Source organism: Ochotona curzoniae, unplaced genomic scaffold, assembly GCF_017591425.1.
Source record: "Ochotona curzoniae isolate NIBS_2020 unplaced genomic scaffold, NIBS_Ocur_1.0 scaffold_4506, whole genome shotgun sequence".
Lineage (NCBI taxonomy): Eukaryota > Metazoa > Chordata > Mammalia > Lagomorpha > Ochotonidae > Ochotona > Ochotona curzoniae.
Window position 1 is genome coordinate 57,049,928 of NW_024467119.1, and position 17,295 is coordinate 57,067,222.

Here is a 17,295-nt window from a genome sequence, read left to right on the forward strand (position 1 = left end):
CATTCAGAGCATCAGGGAAGGGAACTAGAACCATAGAAGACATCTTTTGCATTCTTATGGATTAATTTTATAGGCCTCATCTATAGATAGCTCTGCATTTTTGTGTGGAGTTAATTGGCCATTACTCAGGCCGAAAGACAGTTGAACTTGGAAAGTACTATCTGTTCACACTGAAACAAAAGTTCTGCATGAAGAACAGATGCTTATGTGCCACTGTCTTGCAGAACACCCTCCTCCTTGAAAAGAGAATATATACCTTTACCAGCGCATTTACAAAAGACACCCAAGTCTCCTGGGAATTCATTTGTCAGTTCTTTCAGTGTGACTATAGAAACTGATGGAGCATTTTATCAGTCACGTAAAAAATGAGAACTATCAAAATAGAAATGAGCTATTCTGTCCCACAATCGGCTCATGGTAATAAAAGATGAATGCTGTGGGAAGAGATCATTTGAATCATGACTCTTCCCCATTGCATTCACACATTTCAGGTGATTCTCACCTACTTGCTAGAGTTGTTGCCTTCACCAGTTAGTGAAATAGGCCGACACAGTTGTCTACTTGTTAGGTTTTTGAAGTATGACTGGGTATCTTTCCCCAGGCAACGTAGCAGTAGAGTATTTATTTCCACGTCTACAAAGGATGCTTTGTCCTGTATCAGTTTTAGATGTCACTGTACACTTGCAGAAGGATGTGGAAAACAGGGTTGTTGTTTACCTGGAGTTAAGGTGTTTGCATCTTTCATGCGTATCTGCTAAGGAACTAACTTGACTGATTCTTGTATGTGCAAAGATAGCACCATGATATATCTAGATCCAAATCAATGAACTTTTAATAGATGAAATGTACACAGTTATATCAAAACATTTATTACCGACTACATATTTCTTTATGTATGACAACTTATTTGATATTAAAGTGATATGTGAGTAAAATATAGCCAGCAGATTACTTTCTTATTCTCAATCAAGTCTTCAGAAAATTTCATATTAATAGGTAATTGCCACAGAAAAGAGCAATTATAACACTAATAATATTAAATATGAAACTGTTAAATTCTTTTTCAGGACATGAACAAAGTCATTTCCAGTGGTATCTTCTCTTTCAGGAAGGGAAATGAGGCTTTTAAGACATGGATTGGGACTGGAGAACAGAGCAATGCCTGAGGTTGTGGTCTATTCCCTGTGACTGCCACCAAAAGACCTCAGAGCGGCATAGCAGGATGGAGCACAATGCTGTCGGTGGGCCCACAGAGGACCAGTGTTCCAAAGAGACAGAGCAGAGGCTTTTAAAATCACAGCAGCTGTCAGCAATTGATGTTCTCGCTATGTAGACAGGCAATAAGAGAAGGAAAAACACTTCAGTGTTAGTGGATGTACCGAGTGGAAATACCTTCCCTTCAGAAAGATGTTTAAAGTACAGGCAGCCATGTGGTCAGGGAGAAAGCTTCATTAACAAACCAATGACTAGAACATTGACGATGGCCATTCAAATCTTGAGTGTTTTTTATATGCCAATATCTACTTTCATCTTTGCTCAAGTTCTCACCTTTAATGGGCAGTATCTTAGGTCAAAACTCCAGTCACTTTCAAAAACCCTCTCCCACTCTCAGTAACATTCCATTACATATTTACAAAGAGATAGCAAACACTTTAAAATGCAAATTAAGTCATTCAGAATTTGAAAGTGTTAGCAAGTCCTAGAGAACTGAGGAATTTAGAGAATAGCTTCACTCATTTGAAATTTCTCACCTTCCTTTCTCTAGTCTGATAAACCAGTGTATGGCTTCTAGTTATTTCCAAGATTATGGCAAAGTAATGCTGTGCCTACAAGATAAAGCTGACAATGGGATCTATTTAATGCCTCACCCAGCAAGGGGAAAGAAAAACAGAATAGAAGTTAAAGACTCAGTGAATTAACATAAATATTTGAGAAGTATGGTATATGCTCATTGGCAATGTGAACAAAGGATGTATTGTTTGCTATTTTTCTACATATTGAGCTGTGAGGAACAATTTTCTCCTTCTCTTTCTTTTCTTTCTTTTCTCCTTCTCTTTCTTTTCTTTCTTTTTTTTCTTTCTTTCTTTCTTTCTTTCTTTCTTTCTTCCTTCCTTTTCTTTCTTTCTTTCTTTCTTTCTTTCTTTCTTTCTTTCTTTCTTTCTTTCTTTCTTTCTTTCTTTCTTTCTTTCTTTCTTTCTTTCTTTCTTTCTTTCTTTCTTTCTTTCTTTCTTTCTTCCTTCCCTTCCCTTCCCTTCCCTTCCCTTCCCTTCCCTTCCCTTCCCTTCCCTTCCCTTCCCTTCCCTTCCCTTCCCTTCCCTTCCCTTCCCTTCCCTTCCCTTCCCTTCCCTTCCCTTCCCTTCCCTTCCCTTCCCTTCCCTTCCCTTCCCTTCCCTTCCCTTCCCTTCCCTTCCCTTCCCTTCCCTTCCCTTCCCTTCCCTTCCCTTCCCTTCCCTTCCCTTCCCTTCCCTTCCCTTCCCTTCCCTTCCCTTCCCTTCCCTTCCCTTCCCTTCCCTTCCCTTCCTTTTCTTTTAAATGTAAAAATAGTTTTAAGTTCTAGGCATATAAAAAGTCAACTTCATGTTTAACTTCGACAGTTATTCTAAGGAATAACATTTAAAAAAATATTTTAAATGTCACATTTTGTCTGAATTTAGTGCGCCATAGAGAAAACACTTTTTTTATATATATATAAGGTGCTTCAGATTCTTACATACCTGAGGAAAAAGTGAGAGAACTCAACAGCCTCGGCTCACGGAGAAGCCAGGTGACACAGCACGGATGCTGCCATAGTGCTAAGTGTGCAGGCTCTATATTGATTAAAACATTGGTTTGTGTGGAAAGGAATCTTGTTTAATGTGCAAAGCTCACCTTACCTACCTGAAACATGTTGATATATTTTTCTCTTGAAGTTAACTTGTTTTCTCTTTGTTACCTTTCTCCCATCCTTGGCATGTACTTCAGATTGCCTATCTGTAGATTCTGAAAAACTTCGAAACTAGGCAAACACACATACAGTAATGTGCAGAAGTCTTAAATGTAGGAGTTCGTGAGGTGTTACATTGTGTAACGTCTTCAGAGGGATCAATATAGTGTACAACCATAACTCTAGCAAGCTCCTTCAAGCATCCTTCCATCCAAAAATGCAGAAGACACCTGTTCTTTTATTCCCTCTCATTAGAAAGCTTTACCTACATTGGAGTTTTATTCAAATAGCAGTACACCATTGCTTTTCTCCCATGTCTGCAATTCATTTCCCTAAACTAACTGTCAGGTGGCCTTTCAAAATTTTCTCCTGATCAGCTTTTAAAATGCAGCTAAGCATTAGGATACTATTACAATTTTTCTGAAAGGACTAAATATGGATTTCAAAAACTTTATTGCACCTTAACGAGGTAACCAGTGGCTCAAGTCCTGGCCTTGCATGTGCCAGAATCCCATACAGGCACTGGTTCATGTTCCAGATGTGGTGCGTCCCATCCAGCTCCCTGCTTGTGTCCCAGGAGTGCACTCGACAATGGTCTAAAGCCTTGGGATGCTGCACCTGCATGGGAGACCTTGAGGAAGCTCCTGGCTCCAGATCGGCTCAGCTCTGGCCATTGTGGCTGCTTGTGGAGTGGGTCAGTCGAAGAAAGATGTTTCTCCTTTTCTTCTCTTCGTAAAAATAAATAACTCCTTTAAAAAATCTTACTAAAAGTAGGGCTGCATTTAACTCTATAATTATGATATGGAATAGCTCTACTTTCTAATGATTAATACAAAGAGACATTGCTTTTAGACACTCACATTCAACCAACTGCCCCTGCCCCATACTGGCATATAGAATAAGCAAACATAAAGAACACCTATACTGAAGGTTTGGAAGGAATAATTAAGTCTTTGACACAAGTAAAGGTATTTATAAATTTAAACAGCTAAAAATTATCCTAACTGAATTTATACTGTAAATTTAAATAGTAATTGGTGGACAACTATTTTTTGGAAGGGTATCAAGTCTATTCCTTGACATACGTTTAGACTGGCTCACAATACACCAAAATTATAGCATTAAACTGATTTCTGTACAATTTTAATAAAAGAGATCAAATTTCATTATGGAAGAATTTACTGAATTGAATATAATGTATTGCTTAGTATTGAACAAATTAGAGAAACAGAATGGATCAAAATGAAAATACACATCATGGTTGACATTGTGGTATAGCAAGTGAAACCTCTATTTGTGGTACCAGTGTCCCACATGGATACTGGTTTGTGTCCTGAATGCTTCATTTCCAATCCATTCCCTGCTACTTGCCTAGGAAAGGCATTGTAAGGTTGCCCACGTTATTTGGTTTTAGCCACCCATGTTGGAGAGCCAGATGAAGCGTCTGGCTGCTGGAGGCAGCGTGGTACGTTACCAGCTGCTGTGATACTGGAAGCTGAACGAGCAGAAGGGAAATGGCTCTTGTCTCTCATTCCCTCTGTGATTCTGACTTTCAAAGTACATAAATCATATATACGTAGATATATTTTCCTATCCTTGCATATATACATACATATACACAGATATCTATATATTCACATGTATTTGCTTATATAGTATACTCTATATGCTGGTATATCAGTGTATAGTGTAATTAGAAGGATAGAATGGATAATAACATTAAAATGTATTATATTCTTTCCTGAAGCATCCTTAATAGATAGTTGAAATTTTCTAAGCTATATCTAGGCTCAATAAAGAATCATGTTGAAAGGCAAGTGTTATGTGTTATGGAAAATGCAGTGAATATTTTTAAAAAACAAATTTTCATACTTGTGAATTCTTAGGAAAAGACTACTCAGAAAGGACTTATCATAACGAAGATACAGAAATTGATACTAAGTTGGAAGGTATCAATAAAGGTATGGACATATTTTTTTCTATGAGAAAATTAGGTTTCTATAATTTTATTAACAAACATTTCATTGGACTAAATGGAAAATGAGGTTAATTTGCCATAGGAAAGAAGTCTTAATTACAGAGCTCGTGAGAGTAGGAAATTTCAAGGTATAATTTTATATCAGTGGTGAAATTAAAATAATTGAACAATAGGTAACACATGCAGAATGGATGCTGCAGGCTATAGCTAACTGGGACAGAAAAGTCCCTTGCTCAGATTGACAACAATCCTTAGGTTATTCAGGGAGATAATTGGAAAGCCCTTGAGAAGAGGGAACTTGAGAGGTGCAGGGGAACATGGGGCTTAAGGCAACTAGATTGAAGCCATTTAACCATTTTCATATGGTGGGGAGGTATGAATTCTACACTCCTTCCCAGTGCTCTCATTTAACCATTAGATGGTGAGGAACAGTTAAAACTGAAACATTCTTTTGTTTTTAAACATACACATCCTGAACCAATCTGCTTGGATTGAATAATATCATCTACAGTCACGTGTCTTAGCTCCGTTTTTTTCTTTTTTTCTGTGTCATATAACCATTATATAGTGGTTTTTCAAAATTAAATAAACCAGACAGAGAAACACAAATACCATATCGTTGCACTCATTTTTGACGTTAAATGTATCTTGATATAGATTTATGCTCATTATGAATCTAAAAATGAGGTTATTAGAAACTGGGAAGTATGAGTTTCAAAGAGTTGGGATAAGGCTTAGAAAAAAGCAGATAGATGAAATATTGGGTTCTGTGGCTCATAAAACAGTATGCAATAATTGCTTTATGCTGAGGATATCCTTGAAATATTGTACTGTACCCCATAAAATGCATGAAATTGCTATGGTAATTCAAAATTTTAACAGTATCAATATAAGTATGATTAACATCGTGAAATAGATAGTTTTACCACTGATGTTGGATACACAGTATGTGGTCAACACGTTTTTGTTTTGTTTTAAATATTATAAATCTGCATGTAAGGATTCATCCAAGGAAAAAAAAGACTAATGAGATGTCAGTTTCTGTACTACAGTGTTATTATAACGAGTATTATACATATTCACTAGTTGATGCATTTATTCATTTTAAAGTGTTATTGCAATTCAAATAGACCATAACGTTGTACCTGCATTTTAACAAAAATTTCATATAAAAGTAAAGAGAAATAAATTATTACTTTGAATTTTACATGTTTCATAGTATAAATGTTTTAATTATTACCTAATCATCCCTTTAATGCTGCACATATATGTGACTATGAATACTACAAACATGATGAGTGTATCTATGCAGACATACACAGCATTTATGAATCTATTTGTGAGTAAAATATGACAAAATTTACAACTTCTGGGATAAATCGCAAATTTATTCCAGGGGAGATATATTTATTTTTATAGCCACCAATAGATTATTGTTATATTTACTTCGCAAAATATTCCATAACATTTATTCATTATTATTATAACAAAATTTTCAAAAACTTATTTATTTGAAAGCTAAATTGACAAAGAAAGAGGGAGAGATAGACAGGAAGATCTATCTGCTAGCTCACTCCCCAAATGGCCACAGTTGCCAGGGCTTGGTCAGGCCAAAGTCAGGAGGCAGAGCTCCGTTTGATCTCCTGCAAGTATGGCTGGAGTTAGGCATTTGCATTGTCTTCCATGGCCTCCCAGGCACATAAGCAGAAAACGGCCTGTCCATGGCAGGTGGCTCCTGGATTCTCACTGCCCCTGCTCGAAGCACCGGCACATTTGGCACTTATGTGTCGACACTCAGGGCAGGCCTGTCTCATACATGTATTTCCATTGTCACAGCTACAACATAGGTCCTGAAATCACATCCTTATGTGACCACATTGCCAAGATTCTTGGGTCCTGTTGCTGAAACTTATGTTTAACTAATTAGCGACATTTAGAGGGAAGATGATGTTGTATGTGCCTCCGTTGTCTAATCACTAATAATCCTAAATGCCTCCACCCATAGTTACAATCCCGTTTGGCATTGGAGCTCCACAGCATATATCCATGCTCTCCTGGTTTCCGTCAGCACTGTCACAATTGACATCTCTGTCTCTCACAAACACCCATGGACTAGATCACTGAGTGACTCACAGAACATGCTGTGGACAGTGCAAAACAGCTACACAGAGACAGCAGTTCTGTGTCCAGCCCTAGCCAAAGCCTGTGCATGTGTCCAGCCAATATACAGCATCCCGTCAAAACACTTTTTCTTACCACCACAGGAGGTGACTATTGTAGAAAATGTGTTGATATCAACACAGGGAATCAATACACTTGACAATCACGATTCCTCCAAAGTAATATGCAACTCAGCAGCAACAGATAACAATGCAAAGGCAGCCTAAGAAATGTTTTAAAAAAACCTAAAATTATGACCCTAACAAAAATCATTGAGATATGAGATACAGGCTAAGTTACAAAATTAGAGAAGCAACTTACTGATTGAAAAAAATCAATGAAGAGATCTAAATCATAAAAAAAGAACCAAGAAGAAATTTGGAGTTGAACAATTCAATCAAGGAAATTAAAAAAAAATTGTAAACTTCAACAGCAGTCTTGAATAAGTAGAAGAAAGCAATTATAGACTTGAAAACAATTCTTTTGAAATAAGCCAGTAAGATAAGAGAAACATATACAACTAAAAACAATGAAGAAAACAAATAATGCTTATCCAAATTTTTCTTTTTCTTTTTCTCTTAAGACCTACTTTTTGGGCCCAGCGGCGTGGCCTCGCAGCTAAAGTCCTCGCCTTGAAAGTGCCAAGATGCAATATGGGCACAGTTCATATCCCAGTGGTTCCATTTCTCATCCAGCTCCCTGGTTGTGGCCTGGGAAAGCAATCGAGGATGACCCAAAGTCTTGGGTTCCTGTACCCGTGTGGGAGAACAGGAGGAAGTTCCTGACTCCTGGCTTTGGATTGGTGCAGCACCGGCCATTGCAATCACTTGGGGAGTGAATCATCGGATGGAAGATCTTCCTCTCTGTCTCTTCTTCTCTCTGTGTATCTGACTTTGCAATAAAAATAAAATAGATCTTAAAAGAAAAAAATGAGCTATTTGTTTTTCTGCAAGGGACAAAGTGAGAAATAGAGAAAGATATTTCATCCACTGATTCACTCCCTTAATGGTCACAGTAGCCAAGGCTGGGCCAGGCCAAACCACAAATTGAATTCCATCTGGTTCTCCCACATGGGTAGCAGAGACCCCACATTTGGACCATTTTCTGTTGCTTTCCCAGGGCAATTATAGGGAGTTTGTCAGAAGTGAAACTGTTGGAATTTTAATTAGAGCTTACCAGGAATGTTAGACTTGCAGGTAGAAGCTTAGTGTGCTGCACCACAAAGCTTGTTCCACTTAGGAGAAAGTTTAAGGGAAAGAGTTTGCATTATTGATGCTCCAAAGGACCATCAAAAGGAACAAAAGGTCTTCAAAATGTATTTAACAAAATAATTTCAGAAAATCTATAAATTCTTGAGCAAGTGATGAATATCCACATTGTGGAAACCTAAAGGACTTCTGGTAGACTCCATCAAGAAAAAACTTTCTTCAAAACAAATTGTAGTTAAACTGCCAAAACTCAAAGAAATTCCCCCTAAAAGTAAGAAAAAGGGTTATATGAGTTTTGATAGATTGCACTAGAGTAATTGATGTTTCCTAGCTGAAACACTGCAAACCAGAGACTGTGATGGTATACTCAAATTTCTATAAAAAAAAAAATGGCATTCAAGAAACTACAGAAGCAGTAAAGCCATTCTTCAGAAGTAAAGGTTGTCATTCCCAGGCAAGTGACGTGAGCAAATTCATTTCCATCAGTTTGACCTTGCAAGAAATAGCCAGTAAGCCCTATATATATATGTAAGTAAAAAATGGTAATTGCCATCATAAAATCATCAGAAAGTATATGGCTCATTTTTAAAACAGACACCAATTCAAAGAAAAAAAAAACAAGCAAACTTTGTAACTTTGTAATTATAGAAAAGAACCAAAATATAAATATACATAATTAGAAAAGTAAGACCTTATTTTTTTAATTAATGAGGTCTTCTCCCCAAACCCATTTTCTTTCTTAAGCTGATAGTGTACCAATTTGTTTTAATTTTTTTAATATAAATTACATTTCATTTTGTGACACAGTTTCATAGGCTCTGGGATTCTCCCTCCCCATACCCTCCCCCCATGGTGGATTCCTCCACCTTGTTGCAGTAGTACAGTTCAAATTCAGTCAAGATTCTTTCATTGTAAGCATATACCAAGCATAGAGTCCAGCATCTTATTGTCCAGATAAATTCAACGGTTTCTTGGGGAGACCATCTCTGGTCTAAAGGTAGAGCTGGCAGAATATCATCCTGACCAATTAAAACCAATTTTTAAAATAAGATCTTCTTCTTTTCTCTGATATTTTGTATCTTTTTGTTTTGCATTTTGTTTATTTCTTCTCTAACTTTTATTTCTTCTTTCCTCATACTAATTGTTGTTTTGGTTTTTTTTCTAGGTGCTTCTGTTTCCTGTTTTTTCCTAGGTGCTTAAAATACATTGCTAGACTATTATTTGAAATCTTTCCATTTTCTTGATGTAGATATTAACTGCTATAAACTTACTCTTCACACTTATCTTGGCATATTGCAAAGCTTTTAATGTTGTTGCTTTCATCCTTTTTCCAGTACGTACGTACATATATATATGTACCCTATATGTAAAAATAAAAGCAAGTATAATAGATATACTCATTAGATAAATCAGATATTAAGTAAAAACCATAACATAGTGACAATGAAGGTGATCACACATTAATACAATCATGTTAAGCATGAGATAAAATAATGGAATAATAAAAAACATACATACAACTAACACAAGGCCACCCAAATATATAAAGCAAATATTGCTAGATCTAAGGGAAGAAGCTGATGGCAAAACAATGATAGCTGAGAGCTTCAATACCTTATTTTTTTTATCAGAGGATAGCTAATGCAATTAAGAAATCCACAGATACATACCAGAGTTGAACTATAATTTGGAGTAATAATACAAAGCATTTTTATCTAACAATTTGTATATTTTTGACTGAAGTTCACATGTTCTAGTCAGCACACATAGACCATTCTCTCTGCTAGATCACTATTGTGTTAGTCAGTGTTTCATTATTATGATAAAATACCTAACACAACTAACTTAACAGCCAGACAAGATTTATTTAGCTTTCAGAGGTCCAAAGTTCAAAAGGAATGACTCAGGTTTTGGAAGAAGTCCCATTCCCAGATGGTGAAGCAGATGCAGATGAGGATCAGAGGGCAAGGAAGAAAGTAAAAAGAGAAGAATTGCACGGGGCCAAATCTGGGTTTTGCAAGTCCCCAGTGAGAATTGCCTCCAGTGAGGCAAGACCGCACCTCTTAAATACTCCAGCACCTCCCTGTTGTGCTGCCTGGGGAGTTAAGAATTTAATGCTTAAGCCTTTGGAATATATCAAAATGAATATCCTAGCAAAGCAGCTACAAATCAAATCTCAGTATTTTTTAAATGTAACTAACATTTTATATATTCTCTGACCATAGCAGAATGATGCTAGAATTTCATACTAAGGAGAAAAATTAAAATTAGAGAAGCATACATTCAATATGTTCCTGAAAAACCAAAGACTCATTGAAGAAATGAAAATGCAAGCAAAAAGTATTTTCAAAAGATGTGAAAATAAAAAAACATTAACACGTATGGGATATCATAGGCAGTATTGAAAGGAAAGTTTATTGTAGTAAATGTCTACATTAAAAAATAAAATATTTCAAATAAACCAACAATCTATTTCATAGACCTCTCAAAGCAAGAATAAGTCAAACCCAATGTGAATGTCAAACAAAGAATTACAAATATCACAGCAGAGGAACAGACATCTGGTCTTGCAGTTCATGCAATAACTAGATGTTCACATCCTGTATCAGAATGCTTGGGTTCAACCCCTTGGCCTTTGACTGATTTTAGCTTCCTGCTAATGCAGGCACAAGGGGCAATAAGGGAGGGCTCAAATAACTGAGTCCTTGCTAGCTCTGTGAGAGACCTTGTCTGAGCTCCAAGATCCTGTTTTGGCCTTGTCTAACCCTAGTCCTTGTGTATATGTGAGGAGTAAACCTGCTGATGGGAGAGCTCCATGTTTCTGTTTCTTTATTCCATTCAAATCCTAAAATAGTAAATCAGAACATACCTTCCTCAAGACTACCAGCCAGCTATATGCATCTCAAGAATCCAGAAAAAAATAATTGACCAAATCCCACATAGGAGATAATGAAAAGCAGAAAAGAAATAAACAAAATTCAAGTGAAAGAATATTGAAAATAGGAGTAAAGTGAAGCCTTTTTTTTTTAGAAAAAAATAAGCAAAATTGGTATACCATTGGCCCAACTAACCAAAAAAGAAGAAGCAAAATTAACAAAATCAGATTTGAAAAAGAAGATATTACGATGGATACCAAAAATTTAAAAAAATGGGAATTACTACAAAGTCTATAAAAATGGATACATTTCTGGACAAACATAATCTACCAAAATTTGATATAAAGACAACTAAAACCTGAATAAATCAATAAACAATATTGGATACAGACTCAGTAATAAAAACCCCCGCAAAAGAGAAGAGCTTCACTGCTCAAATCTAACAAACTTCCAAAGAACTAATCCCAGTTGTTCTCAAACTATTTAAAACAATTGAAGGGGAGATAATCCTGCCGAGTACTAGAGAGGCAGCATACCCTAAATTCAAAAATCAGAAAAGATAGAACAAAGAAATGGAACTATAGACCGATATCTTTGATGAATGTAGAGGTAAGATGCCAAACAAAATACTGGCTTTTAGAATCCAACAGCAAATCAGAAAAAAATCGTTCTCCCAGACTAAGTGGGATTCATTTGTGATACACAGATGGTTCAATTTAAGAAAATAATGTGATATGCTTAAACTGCAGAAATACATTGATAAAATAGAATGTTCATTCATGACAATAACCTTAAGCACATTGGATATGGCAGGAGCTTTCCTTCGCTCAATCGAGACAATATATTATAGTCAGCATTAGATTGAATGGGGAAGACTTGGAAGCATTTCCACTAAGATCCAGAACCATAAATGTTGTTCACGTTCACCATAACTATCAAATATAGTTACAGGTGTTTTAGCCAGAGCCATTTGGCAGAAAGAGAAATCAAATGGAAACAAATTGAAAAGGAGGAACTTAACGTATCACTCTTTGCAATAACATAGTCCTATATAGAAAGAATAAAAGACTGCCTTCAGAATGTTGAAACTCGTAAGAGGGTTTGCTAAAGTTGAAGGATATATAAAATATCACAAACATTCAACATTCTTTACATACACAAGGATGGTCTAAAAGCAGGTAATACGATTGCTGTACGACTAGCACACCACACTCAGAGTTGGTTGGAAATTAAATATGACGACATCTTCCTCTTGGAGGCATTGCATCAGAGTTGTGTAACATGGGGACTGCCAGATTACTTCATTTAGAATTCCTTTATTTTCTAACCCACATTTAATAAAATGTGTTCATGTTAATTTCTTTTAGTCGTTAGGAAGTTCAAAGAAGCACATAAGGCTATTTGGAAAATGCAGCTATTGTTTCACTCTAGAAGTAGTATGGTTTATTCATAATTTGCTTTCCTCAAAGCTGAATGATGAATTGACTACACTGGCTTAAATTCTTATAAAATTTTGTTAGTGAAGGATTTTTTTGTTTTGTTTTGCTGTTTTCTTCTGTTTTTTTTTTTTTAACCTTACTTTTTACACCAAAACTTCTGTCTGCTATTCCCTTGATATCATCTTGCCATTTATTTATAAAACTTTTGTAAACTTGGATAATAACTATCTGGAAAAATTTAATATTTATTTTATTATTTTATAGTTTCAATAGTGTTTTGGAGGCCATTTTAAAAGGTTGTAATAGATTTTTTGTTACCCTATTATGGTTCATGGAAAACTAAAATATAAAATTGTAGTTTCATATTGATAAAAATGACAAAGATATAAAAATTATAGAAAATAATAATTGAAAGACCGTAACGTCATACCAAGTTTCAAAACCACTCCTTGTTAGTATGGGTGGTAAACTGTGCTAAAGGTTGTTCCTAGTACCCAGTGTAGAACAATGTTCTAGCAGTGGAAACCAGCACTTACTCATTGGGATCCTAGCCCACCCCCAGGGAGAATTTTTATATCTGGTTGAAAGGATGATCCTGGTTTATACAAGTAGGAGAAAGTCTTCCGTTCATAGTGGGGGTCCAGCTATAAGGAGCATCACATCCTGAAAACCATTCTGTTATGTGCCCATCACGTTTTAATCAGAATTACAACTAAAGTTTAGTGAAATCTGCCCTTCATTTCTATTTCTGAAAGTAATTAATCCTTATCTTTCCCTAACATTTTTAAGAATGTGGCAAAAAGGAAAAGGAGAATCTGAAAGTTAAAACCACCAAACAACATTAGCAGGAGATTTCTAGATACAAAATGAAGCATATGATTCAGGAATTTGAGACTTAGCGATGAAATCTTCCAGTCAAGCCCTCATGTACTATTTATTTTATTAGGGGAGGGAATGATATTCTTACACTTCATACAAAAATAAAAGTCCTTTGTGATTTTTCTGAGTGGTCATCAGTGCTATGAATACCTTATTGCATCTGAAAGAGGAAATCAACTGAAATATAGATGGTTATAAGAAAGAATGATTCCGAGATAGCTGGGAATCTATGGTTTGTTAGTGATTTAGTTGCTGGACAAATCTTTCTCAAATATAATGGACCACATTGCTTATCAGATTCACAAGTGTGCGATCTTCAAAACAGATTTGAGAGTAAATGAACTTGTAATCTCAAGTGAATTGAATAATAGCTAGGTAACTTGCTCCTTAGGTGTCATTCTGTTCACTATTATCATTACTAGTAAATAATCTGTAACATTGTACTACTGATGTTTCCTTGTTACCACTGAGACTCAGACCAAAAATGATTTGTGATGTGTCTTTAAATGCTTATTTTCTCATTTTTACTTACTTGAAAAAGCAAAGCAAGAGAGAAAAATAGAGTGACGAGAGATAATCTTTGGTCCACTGGTGCACTCCTCAAATGACTGCAACAGCTAGAACTGGGCCAAGCCAAAGCTACAAATAAGGAACTTCATCCAGATCCTTCACGTGGGTAGGATCCAAGTACTTGAGTCTTCATCTTGTACCTTCCGCCTGGTGCATCAGAGCAATGCCAGGTCGGAAGCAGAAACAGCATTCCTTTACAGGAGTTATGATATGGGATGTTAGCAGTGGCTGTTCTGCTGCTGTACTCTTGAGATGTACTGCTGTAAACAAGACTATTTTTTATAAATTGCTACAAGATAATTATAATAAAGCAATACAGTATTTTACATGAATTCTTTCATGCTTTCAAGATTCAGAAGAGCTGAATTTGATACATTTCAACTAATTTATGAATTAAAACTAAAATGGCACACATTGTAATAGAGCTTCTGCACAAAGATAGTTTGTAAATATGTCACACTATTAATATTATTGCATTATTTAGTAGCAGGCCTGGTTTTTCTTTCTGAAAAAGTTTTTGCTTTTAATGTGATTCTTGGACCTGAGAGACACACCGAGTGGAACGGGGAAATGATTTTGAATGTGACACATGCTGCTATATTCCTGTGGAGTGCTCAGAGAGCAGCCAACACGAAGAGGTAGTTGTTCATCACAATGTCTTGTTGATTTTTATTTGGAGTTCAGTTCTTTTGGACTCTTACATAGTGCATGCATGCTTCATCATCATCATCATTATTTTTTTTAACCACTCTCTATTGTGTCACTGCTTTGCACAGTACCCGTTTGGTTACTGAAGACACTGGGTCTGTTGTTCCAGAATCTGTGACGTGTGCAAGTTGAATGACGCACGGAGGAAGACAGATAAAACAAGTCATGCTGGACCAGAGACTTGCCCCAGCAAAAGAAAAAGGCAGACCAGCAAAGTGTGTTGCCTAGGGCATGTTAGCCCTTTGGCAAGAGAAAAAATAGTGTTTCTCAATCAAATACACTCATATGAAGGAAGTGCCAGACACTACATTGCAGTAGAAATACAATCATTTTGAAGACAGGCTTAGCAATGGGCATGCTTCTAGATCATCTTATTTATTCATTTGCTAATTTCTTTTAATTTGAGAAAGAGACAGACAGAGCTCCTATCCACTGGTTCATGCCTGACATGCACTCAATGTTTGCAGCTCTGCTGGGACCAATATTTAGCTTGTAATTCTATCTGGTATCTTACACAGTTGTCAGGGACCCAATTACTTGCTCTATCACCTGCTCCCTCCTAGAGACTCTTTAGTAGGAAGCTGAAATCGTAAGCAAAAGCCAGATATTGAATCCAGATACTCGGAAGAGAGATCTATGTGTCTTACCACTGGTTTCCCTTCCCTCAGTCGTCGTCACCATCATCATCATTATCATTATTTTTAATTAAGGGATGCGTTTTGGCGTAAGTTTCTTGTCAATGAAACAAGCAAGTTGGGTAACATGAAATTTAGTGCTTTTAAAAAAATTCAATCAGCAAATTTATGTGAGAGAGCTTTGCAAAAGTTTATGGAAAGTATGCTATGAAAGAATGAGATGTAGGGCAGGGTACAATGGGTTATTTGGCTAATCTTCCCCTTGCAAGCACCAGGACCCTATCTGGGTGCTGGTTCTAATCCCAGCTGCTCCACTTCTCATCCAATTCTCTACTTGTGGTCTGGGAAAGCAGTGGAGAATGGCCCAAAGCCTTGGGACCCTGCAGCCTCATGGTTAACCCAGAAGAAGAAACTCCTGGCTTCTGATCGGTTCAGCTCTGGCTATTGTAGCTACTGGGGGAGTGAACTAGAAGAGCGAAGATCTCTCTGTTTTTCCTTCTCTTTGCAAATCTGCCTTTCCAATGAAAATAAATCTTGAAAAAATTAGGTGTAATTTTAATTTTTAAAAATTATTTTTTGTTTCACTCTTACATATACTTTTTGAAGTCCCTTATATAAATAAAATCTGAACTATGACTTATAATATGCTTTATAACTTTGGTGGAAAAAGGTGATATTAATCTATTTTGGTTTATTTGTAAATTTAATGAAATTGAAGTACAGTTAAAATAGCATAAGAACATGTGTAGTATATAGATATAAAATATATACGAATTGTAACTGGTTTTAGCTAAGCATTCCTTGTAACATTTAAAAAATACAAAGCTAAAATAAATCTTAAGTCAAAAAGACCACAAACTGATCTCTGATTTTCTGGAGATAGCACGGTATCATCCAAATACTGTGTATAAAACCTGGCTGTTTTTGTATCCTAAAAACATTTTATTGATGAAGTAATAGTGAAGGTTCATAAAACAATTTATTAAAGAATGAAGCTAATGTGACAGTAGGCTGCCATTTCCCCCACTTTTTTTTTTTAAGATTTTATTTATTCTTATTGGAAAGTCAGATTTACAGAATAAAGGAGAGACAGAGAGAAACATCTTCCATCACTGGTTCAAGCCCTAAATAGCCACAACAGCTGGAGCTGAGCCTATCCAAAGCCAGGAGCCAGGAAATTCTTCCAGGTCTCCAACACAGGTGCAGGGTTCCAAGGCTTGGCGCCATCTTCTGCTGCTTTCCCAGGCCACAAACAGGGACCTGAAGGGAAGTGGAGCAGCCGGAATATGAACTGGTGCCCATATGGTATCCCAGGTGTGTGTAAGGTGACAACTTTATCTACAAGGCTACTGTGTAGGGCCTTCCTCTACATTTATATGAGTATTGTTTGCAGATTTCTGAATGTAGGTCATTCCCCATGGAGTTAGATGGAACCTCAAAGTAGTTCTTGTTTGTATTTCTCTGATATCTAGGAAGCATGAATATTGTTTCTTATATCTCTTAACCATTTGAATTTATTTTTTGAAAAATTGCTGCTCATTTCCTTTGCCCATTTCTTAAAAGTGTTGTTAGTTTTGCTGCTGTTGAGTTTTTCAAACTTTTCTATATTAGTCCCCTATCTGTTGTGTAGTGTACAGATATTTTTTCATATTCTGTTGGTTGCACAGAAGATTCTTAGTTTGATATAGTCGTATTTGTTTATTTTGACTTTGCCTGTGTTTTCAGTAACTTTTGTAAGAAGTCTTTTCCACTCTCTGTATCTTGGAGAGTGCTTAATATGTTTTCCTCCAATAGTTTGATGGTTTCAAGGTGCAGATTTAGGTCATGTGTTTGACTCAGAGCTGATTTTTATATAAAGCAAAAAGGTCATGGGGAGGGAAGGTACCTGATTTCTTAATTCTATAAGCTGGCAATCCATT